Source organism: Pipra filicauda, unplaced genomic scaffold, assembly GCF_003945595.2.
Source record: "Pipra filicauda isolate LSUMZ 115617 unplaced genomic scaffold, ASM394559v2 scaffold816_size96748_pilon, whole genome shotgun sequence".
Classification (NCBI taxonomy): Eukaryota; Metazoa; Chordata; class Aves; order Passeriformes; family Pipridae; genus Pipra; species Pipra filicauda.
The window spans coordinates 80,838-91,082 of record NW_024104994.1 but is presented as its reverse complement, the minus strand read 5'-3'; positions in this window follow the sequence as shown (position 1 = coordinate 91,082).

The following is a 10,245-nucleotide window of genomic DNA, read 5'->3' as shown; positions in this document are numbered from 1 at the left end:
GGTCCCTTGGAGCTGCAGCTTTACACTTGTGAGCTCTGAACAAAGCCTCTGGTCTTGGACTAACAGTCCAGGCTTTGAACATCCCTGGCTGAGTAGTGATCTTGCTCATTCATTTGATTTCTTTTATCCAGCCTTTCTTATACTCTGTGTGCACTGAACTGCAACCTTAGGGTGAGTAAGAGTGAGGTGCTGGAAGGTGGCTGTACCAGTCCCATCACATGCCATTAACATACCAGGTGCAGTGCTCATGATTTCCCAGAACGGATTAAGGGAGAATTTACTTGGTTAAACTCGCTCTGCGAGGCCCAGGGCTTGGCTCTCAGCTCATGTTATGCACATGTTTGCTACAGCTGGAGAGGGAGGAGAAGATGATGCACTTGACTTACCACCAACCCCAAGCCTCGGGCTCCCATGGACTGAACGAGCCTCTTGTGTAACAGGCTGGCCCCAGGGTTCCTACAAGGAACAAAACCTGGTGTTTCTCCTCCTGTTGAGGGTACAAGGGAAATAAGAGGCAAGAGGTAATAAAATTAGTCCAATTTTCCCTTCACAGTAGTTTATTTGTTATCTTCTGGCTCTTGCTTCAGTTCCTGCCTGCACTGGGTGTGCACAGTGCATGATCACAAGTAAATGATTTCTAGTGTGCTTGCAACAAAAATACAGTCTCCTTTTAACCCTTGGACTAACTGTCCTCCTCCCAAAAGGCACCAGCTCGATCATACCAACCTCTTATTGGAATGTTGCTCGTCCTCATTCCCAGGGAAGCCAAAGGAAGGCTTCCTCTGCCCTCTGTCGGGCAGTTTGCTGGCAGAGTGCAGGAGACTTTTGGGAGGGCAGGGGAGGAGAAAGTCACCTGCATAAATCTGGAATGTGTCAGATTTAATATCACTGAGGCAAATGGTCTAATCATCAGAATGCAAATGCTTCCTACAGTAATATAAACGTTGTTGTGGACTGAGACACTGAACTGGATCCCCAGTGGTGTCATTCTGTGCAAGAATATAATGGGAAATCACGTTGGGAAGGACTTTGTGCAAACATGAGACAATACATGCAATCATTAAGGCTGGAAAAGCCCTCTAAGACCATTGAGCCAAACCATTTACCCAGCACTGCCACCACGAAACTGTGCATGTCTCAGAGTCGACGCTGAAGGCAGGGAGTTCACTTGTGGCATGAGCTGGACCACGTTTCTGAGTCCTCTGAGTGTATGTTTGCTGCCTGTAACAGCACTCAATTCAAGCCAATTCAAGGCACGAACAACAGGGGCTCTATCCCACACGAGACCCCTGCTAGGCTGAGTTCCATGAGCATGGAAAAGGCATCCTGCAACCTTCGTCTGCTGGTTGGGCCCTCACAAGGTGAGGCTACAGAGCAAAACACTTCACTTAGAAGACACCAGTGATGCACCACCAGTGTCTTCATTAGGCACCTTGTGGCATTTCCCAAGGTATGATCTAACTGGATCATCAGATGCTGTGTGTCCCTCTGCACTGAATGGCTTGTGCTGGCTGGCACACACCTCCTCTTTCATCTGCATCCTTCACCATGGGGATTCTCCTTCACTCCTAACCAAGCAGGGTAAAACAATGTTGGTTTCCTAACCAGGGTCTCCTGAAGGCCACCACCACAATATCACTGTGCTTCACAGGCAGAACTGAATTTATATGTGCAATATGTAAGTCTGTGGGAAAATGAAATCATTGCAGTTTACAGGCAAGGGCTACCTGAGGTACAGAATACAACAATGAATGATTTCTTTCTCTCTGAGTACCACTTTAAGATGTGCACGGGGTGCTTTGTCAGAGTATTGGGCATAGTGCTGCATTTTCTAAGGTCAGTGATGCACCTGTGTGAATATCTCACCTGTGTTACACAGAGGCTTAGGCTGATGTTTTCTCCTGCTCTTGACATCTGCAGCACTTCACAGCCATGCCAGCAAGCCCAGTCTTATTTGAAATACAGTTCTGAAGAAATGTCATATTCTTATTTTTAAAACAGCGGGTTTCTTTCCCCTGAGTTTCAGCTTTTCAGTGCCAGTGAGATACATAAATTTACAACCCAGAACTTCCCTGTTTGAACTCCTACAGTAAATGAAACAGTCACAGGGTGTATAACGTGAATAAAATCCTGTTACTGTTTCATGGACTCTGTCAGGTTTTGTACTCTCCTTTTTTCCAGTTCCTCCTTCTTCACTCCATCCTATTCCCTCCCTTCTGTGCCTGTCTTGCGCCATCTGGTGTCCCAAATCCACCAGTGGCGGCAGCAATGAAAGGACCAGGGTGTATAGGAGTCATCAGAGCACAGAGTACTCACTTCCATGAAAATGGAGTATAATACTGTGTGCTGTGAGGTGTCAATCCCCGAAATCAGAGGCTCAGGGCAAACCATGCTGCTTGCGTGGCTTCTCTTTCAGCACTGCTCATGGCCTCGGAGACAACTGGGAGTGTCTGGTCAAGGCTGGAGCACCTTCACAGCAGGTGGAGCTGATGTGTCCTCATTGAACACGGTGAGTGATGATGAAGGGAAGAGGAAGAACAGGTGAATGCCAAAGGAGAGCAGCACCACCCCACAGCTCTCCTGGCAAAAAGAGCCTTTGCTGTAGATGTTTGCCTCCTGCCTGGAATGCACTCAGTGGGACCTGTGGGGCTGGCAGGGCCCTGGATCCCCTGCTCACCCTGTAGAGCACATCCCCCACTACTCACACCTCCCAGGGCCCCGTGCAGCCAGGAGGGCACAGAGCTCCAGCAGCATCTGTAAAACATAGACTGCCTTGCACTGCCCAAGAATATTTGTCTGTTTTTCTCACCTGCACAGAAGTCACCTGCAAACACCTCTTTCTCTATTGCAGATCCTTCCAGGCTTGGACTGAAGCTGCCAAACTAACAATGCTCTGAGCCACAAAGGAGAAAAGAGGAGACTGTGCTGTTGAGCAGGAGCAGGAGAAAGAACTTATGCCATGCTGTGGGCTCTACAACAAACTTCAAAACTCTAGAACTGCACAGTGCCACCCTCAGAGCTGCTTACAGGTACCTTGGGGAAAGCTTTAAAGCAGAAGAGTTGCTATGGATCCCTTTTGTCCTCGTTACTTGACACTCCCTCTCCCACTGAAAGTCCTTAGAAAAGGGATTGACACATAACACAGAAGTTACTCAGGAATCCAGACGCCTGCAAGAGAAGAGGTCAAACATTCTTATTCTTCTGTTACACTTCTTCAGTCACCTGCACCCCCCAAGGCCCGCCCTGCCCTCCCCTGCACCTCAGCTCTGCTGTCCTGTCCCACACGGGCTGGAGCTGGGGCTGGGCACCACCTCCGGCCCCTGGAAAGCTGGGACTGCCCCGAGGACAGGAGCAATTGCTCTGTCCCCTTCCCTGTGTGTGCCAGGACAGCAGGCACACGTGCCACCCCTGGGGAAGGGGCTGCAGCCCAGCTGGATGAGCGGGGACCCTGCAGGCTGGGAGGGCACAGCTGGGTGTTGTGCCAGTGCCCTGGGCTGGCAGTGAGAGCCTGTGAAGGCCGGCACTCTGCTGGCTTAGTTTTCCTCCTGGGGTTTCTGTCAGAACCCCAGTATGAGGGAGTTCCTTAAACCAAGTCACTGTGGCAGAATGAACGTCCCCAGATGAGAAAAGCTAGATCCAACCCAGGCAATCTTTGGTGCTCCCTCCTGAGCTGCAGGGGAAGCAAAAGGCAGCTCTGGCAGGGGAGAGTTAAACCTGGCCCGTGTCTGCAGGAAAAAGAAGGCAGGATCACCTGGGGACTCCCCTTTGCCCACTCCCTGCTCCCACAGCCCCGGGATCCCCCAGCCCTGCCCCTCCCAGCATCGCATCCCCCGGCACTCTCTGCAGCACCCACGGCTCCCACACCCTGCACCCCCTCCAGGACCCTGCACCCATGGGGCCCATGGCACCCCACCACCAGCACCCTCACACCAAAGGCCCCCGGGTTCTCCCCAACACGGCCTGTGCTGCCCACTCCACGTGTCCCCCCGAGTGGGGGACATGGGCCCGTGCCCGCTGCCAGCAGCAGGAATCCGGGCAGGGCAAGGATCCCTCACTGGCCTTTGGGCTCTTCAATGGCCCAGGGCAGTGCTATGGGGATGGGAAACAAAGCCCAGACTGCTTGGAGCTTCAAAGCCTTAAACAGCAGCCCCTCCAGCTCCAAAACCTTCTCCCCACATCCTGCCTCCAGCCATTCCCAAGGCTGCCATGGCCTTCGGGGCATCCCTTGGCATTTGGCCTCCCTGGGGCCTGATCCCGGCTCTCGCCCCACCAGTCCCTTTGGCTGCAGCAGGAAGGGCAGCAGGAGCTTTCCTGCCTGCTTTGGGGCAGCTCTGCAGGGGCCGCTCATGTCAGACCCCCCTGTGTGCTGGGGACAGCTTTGCTCTTGGGGACACCGCTCTGCCCCAGCCCAGCAACACCAGCAGTGCCCAGGGCCGCCACCTTCCCAAGGGGGACCCCTCTGGGCACAGGTACCCCCAGCCCGGGGGGGCCGTGCCAGCACCCCCAGACAACGCAGTTACACAAGGACAATAAAACAACAACGCAGTAAACAGCTATACAGAATGGATTTACAGTATCAAATCTTTATATAATCAAGAATCTTCTTAGTAAAAACAAAAATCTTCTTTATAAAACCAATCGTCTTCTTTATAAAAACATCTATTTTCTTTATAGAAACAACAATCTTCTTAATAAAAAAAAGTCTTCTACTTTCTTAAAACAACTATCTTCTTATTAAAAACAGCTATCATCTTAATAAAAAAAATCTTCTTACAAAAAACTATCTTCTTAATTAAAAAACTATCTTTTTATAAAAAAACCCTATTTCTTAATAAAACTATCTTTTTGAGAAAACAACTACCTTCTCCATAAAATCAAATATTTTCTTAAAATATAAAAATATGAATCATATGTATAAAACCAGGAAACAACATGGAGAACATATATACAGCATGGCCGATTCCGTGGCCGGCACGTCCGTCAGTCCTGCAAGAAAAGCCAGGGCACGGTCAGTGCAGTCGGGCCCTGCTGGCCGTTCCCTGTGCCCCCAGCCTGGCCCACGCTGGGCCCAGAGGGACTCTGGCGCAAGGCCTGAGCCCGGCTGGGGATGGGAGCCGGGCCCCAGGCGCTGGCACGGGGCTTGTGTGGCCCAAAGCAGGCGCAGGGCAGGCCGGGGCTGGGGGTTGTGCCGCCACAATCCAGGGCACGGGGCACCGTGTCCCTGAGCGGGGCCCCCCAGCCCGGCCCCAGCCTGGCGGCAGGTGACCCGCTGTCCCCGGGGCAGGGCACGGCCAGGACGGGCCTCACCTGCTGCTGAGGCGGGGTGTCCTTATCCCAGGATCATGTCTTCCACCTCATCTTCCTGATCTACTTCCATCTCTTCCACATCAGCTTCCATCTCCACCTCCATCTCTTCAACTCTCTCTTCAACATCCACATCCATCATCTCATCCATATCTGCCTGAGGGTCCACCTCCATCTCTTCTTCGCTGTCTCTCGGAGCCTGCAGCAGGGAGAACAACCTCACAGAGGGGGCCTGTCCCACCCCAGCCCCACTGAGCTCCAGCCCTCCTGGCCAGTCAGTTGGTGCCCTCCTCCATGGACTGGCACTGGACATTCACTGGGACAAGGCTGCACATCCTGCTGGCATGGATCACAACACCCAGACTGCAGGCAGAGTCAGCACTGACGGATGTTCAAGGGAGCAGGTGGGGACAGTCCAGAGGGAGCAGGGGGCAGGGTACTCTTGGAACCAAAGGTGGTCGGGCCAGAGGGTGCGCTGGGAGCTGCTCAGGGCTGGCTGGCAGCAGGGGAATGGCTGCGTTGTGCTCGTCGCCGGGCCCTGGCAGTTCCACATGGAACACGGGCACAGCTCTGGCAGCTGCGATGTCACAGGAGGTCCAGGGCCACTCCGCACTGGGGATGGGGATCATGGAATGATGGAATCCTTGAGTGCTTTGGCTTGGGACAGACCCTACAAATCATCTTGTTCCAACCTGACCAAGTTGCTCAGGGCCACGGCCAAGTGGACCTTGAATGTTGCCAGGGATGGGGCAGCCACAGCCTCTCTGCACAGCCCCTGCCAGGGCCTCACCACCCTCACAGGAAACAATGTTTTCCTAACATCAAATCTAACCCTCCCCTGTGTCAGTTTGAAGCCCTTGTCCTGTCACTACAGTTGCTGACCAAGAGTCACCCTCTGGCTTCCTTGGAGGCCCCTTCCCAGACGGGAAGGTTTCTCCCAGGTCTCCACACAACCTTCTCTTGTCCAGGCTGAAGAGCCCCAACTTTGCCAGCCTGTGTGCAGAGGGGAGGTGCTCGAGGTCCCTGAGCCCCTTGTTGGCCTGGTGTGGCCTTGCTGCAGCAGTTCCCTGGCCTTGTTGTGTCGGGGACCCCAGAGCTGGAGGCCGCACTGCAGGTGGGGTCTCCTGAGAGCGCAGCAGAGCGGCACAACCCCCCCTGCCCTGCTGCCCCCAGGGCTGGGGATGAGCCCAGGACACGGGGGGGGTCTGGGCTGAGAGGGCACATTCTAAGGGCCCATGGAACAACAATAATCTTTGACATGTATTTACAGAAGGGCAATAAACCAACAACATATCAGAGACGTGTACAGAATTTATTGACTTTTTCCAAATTTTCTTAATAAATCCAGTGTTCTTCTTTACAGAAGCAAGAGTCTTCTTGATGACAACAGTCTTAATATCAAAAACCATCTTCTTCTTTTAAAAACAATTATCTTCTTGAAAAAACAACTCTCTTCTTAATAAAAATATCTTCTTAATAAAAACAACTATCTTCTAAATAAAAATATCTACTTAATAAAAAACTATCTTCTTAAAAAGAAACCTTATCTTCTTAAAAAACTATCATCTTCATAAAAAACTATCTTCTTAAATAAAAGTCTATCTTCTTTAAAAGAAAACTTATCTTCTTAAAAAAGCTATTGTCTTATGAAAAAACTATCTTCTTATTAGAAATCTATCTTCTTAAACTATCTTCTCTATCTAAACTACAATCTTCTTAAAAAGTGAATAATATAAAACATATTTACAGAAAAACGTGAAAAACATATGTACATCATGGCCGATGCCATGGCCGGCAGGTCCGTCAGTCCTGGAAGAAAAGCAAGGGCACGGTCAGTGCAGTCGGGCCCTGCTGGGTGTTCCCTGTGCCCCCAGCCTGGCCCACCCAGCAGGTGACCCCGGGGCAGGGCATGGCCAGGACGTGCCTGTTCTGCTGCTGGGGGACTGTCCTCATCCCAGCACCATATTCTCCACCTTGTCCTCTTCATCCACTTCCATGTCTTCTACTTCATCTTCCTTCATATCTACTTCCATCTCATCATCATCTTCCACATCCACCTCCATACTCTCCTCAGTATCCATCTCCATGTCAACTTCCATCTTTTCCTCCGTATCTCCGGCAGTCTGCATAAGGGAGCACAACTTCAGAGAGGGGTCCCTGTCCCACACCAGCCCCACCGAGCTCCAGCCCAGCCAGGCAGCTGGGGGGTGCCCACCTCCATGGAATGGCTCCGTACCTTGATTGGGACAAGGCTGCACATCCTGTTGCGATGGATGCTCAGCTCCAGAGAGCAGGAAGAGTCCAGGAATGATGGGTCTTTCGGGGATCACCTGTCGAGGGTGCACTGGGAGCTGCTCACAGATCGCTGGCAGCAGGGGAATGGCTGCGTTGTGCTCGTCGCCGGGCCCTGGCAGTTCCACATGGAACACGGGCACAGCTCTGGCAGCTGTGATGTCACAGGAGGTCCAGGGCCACTCCGCAGTGGGGATGGGGATCATGGAATGATGGAATCCTTGAATGGTTTGACTTGGGAGGGATCTTAAAATCATCTTATTCAAACCTGACCAGGTTGCTCAGGGTCCTGTCCAAGTGTTCCTTGAATGTTGCCAGGGATGGGGCATCCACAGCCTCTCTGCACAGTCCCTGCCAGGGCCTCACCACCCTCACAGGAACCATTATCTTCCTAACATCAAATCTAACCCTCTTGTCTGTCAGTTTGAAGCCCTTGTCCTGTCACTACAGTTGCTGACCAAGCGTCACCCTCCGGCTTCCTTGGAGGCCCCTTCCCACACCGGAAGGTTTCTCCCAGGTCTCCACACAACCTTCTCTTGTCGCGCTGAAGACCCCAACTTGCCAGGCTGTGTGCAGAGGGGAGGTTGCCTCGAGCGCTCCCTTAGCCCCTTGTTGGCCTGGTGAGCCTTGCTGCAGCAGTTCCCTGGCCTTGTTGTGTCGGGGACCCCAGAGCTGGAGGCCGCACTGCAGGTGGGGTCTCCTGAGAGCGCAGCAGAGCGGCACAACCCCCCCTGCCCTGCTGCCCCCAGGGCTGGGGATGAGCCCAGGACATGGGGGGGGGGTCTGGGCTGAGAGGGCACATTCTAAGGGCCCATGGAACAACAATAATCTTTGACATGTATTTACAGAAGGACAATAAAACAAAAACATATCAGAGACGTCTACAGAATTTATTGACTTTTTCCGAATTTTTTTTAAAAATCCAGCATTCTTCTTTACAGAAGCAAGAGTCTTCTTGATGGCAACAGTCTTAATATCAACAGCCATCTTCTTAATAAAAACAATTATCTTCTTGGAAAAACAACTATCTTCTTAATAAAAATATCTTCTTAATAAAAACAACTATCTTCTAAATAAAAATATCTACTTAATAAAAAACTATCTTCTTAAAAAGAAACCTTATCTTCTTAAAAAACTATCATCTTCATAAAAAACTATCTTCTTAAATAAAAGTCTATCTTCTTTAAAAGAAAACTTATCTTCTTAAAAAAGCTATTGTCTTATGAAAAAACTATCTTCTTATTAGAAATCTATCTTCTTAAACTATTTTCTCTATCTAAACTACAATCTTCTTAAAAAGTGAATAATATAAAACGTATTTACAGAAAAAAATGAAAAACATATGTACAGGTGGCCGATGCCATGGCCGGCAGGTCCGTCAGTCCTGGAAGAAAAGCAAGGGCACGGTCAGTGCAGTCGGGCCCTGCTGGGTGTTCCCTGTGCCCCCAGCCTGGCCCACCCAGCAGGTGACCCCGGGGCAGGGCATGGCCAGGACGTGCCTGTTCTGCTGCTGGGGGACTGTCCTCATCCCAGCACCATATTCTCCACCTTGTCCTCTTCATCCACTTCCATGTCTTCTACTTCATCTTCCTTCATATCTACTTCCATCTCATCATCATCTTCCACATCCACCTCCATACTCTCCTCAGTATCCATCTCCATGTCAACTTCCATCTTTTCCTCCGTATCTCCGGCAGTCTGCATAAGGGAGCACAACCTCAGAGAGGGGTCCCTGTCCCACACCAGCCCCACCGAGTTCCAGCCCAGCCAGGCAGCTGGGGGGTGCCCACCTCCATGGAATGGCTCCGTACCTTGACTGGGACAAGGCTGCACATCCTGTTGGGATGGATGCTCAGCGCCAGACAGCAGGGAGAGTCCAGGAATGATGGGTCTTTCGGGGATCACCTGTCGAGGGTGCGCTGGGAGCTGCTCACGGATCGCTGGCAGCAGGGGAATGGCTGCGTTGTGCTCGTCGCCGGGCCCTGGCAGTTCCACATGGAACACGGGCACAGCTCTGGCAGCTGCGATGTCACAGGAGGTCCAGGGTCACTCCGCACTGGGGGATGGGGATCATGGAATGATGGAATCCTTGAATAGTTTGACTTGGGAGGGACCTTAAAATCATCTTGTTCCAACCTGACCAAGTTGCTCAGGGCCACGGCCAAGTGGGCCTTGAATGTTGCCAGGGATGGGGCAGCCACAGCCTCTCTGCACAGCCCCTGTCAGGGCCTCACCACCCTCACAGGAAACAATGTTTTCCTAACATCAAATCTAACCCTCTTGTCTGTCAGTTTGAAGCCCTTGTCCTGTCACTACAGTTGCTGACCAAGAGTCACCCTCCGGCTTCCTTGGAGGCCCCTTCCCAGACGGGAAGGTTTCTCCCAGGTCTCCACACAACCTTCTCTTGTCCAGGCTGAAGAGCCCCAACTTTGCCAGCCTGTGTGCAGAGGGGAGGTGCTCGAGGTCCCTGAGCCCCTTGGTGGCCTGGTGTGGCCTTGCTGCAGCAGTTCCCTGGCCTTGTTGTGTCGGGGACCCCAGAGCTGGAGGCCGCACTGCAGGTGGGGTCTCCTGAGAGCGCAGCAGAGCGGCACAACCCCCCCTGCCCTGCTGCCCCCAGGGCTGGGGATGAGCCCAGGACATGGGGGGGGG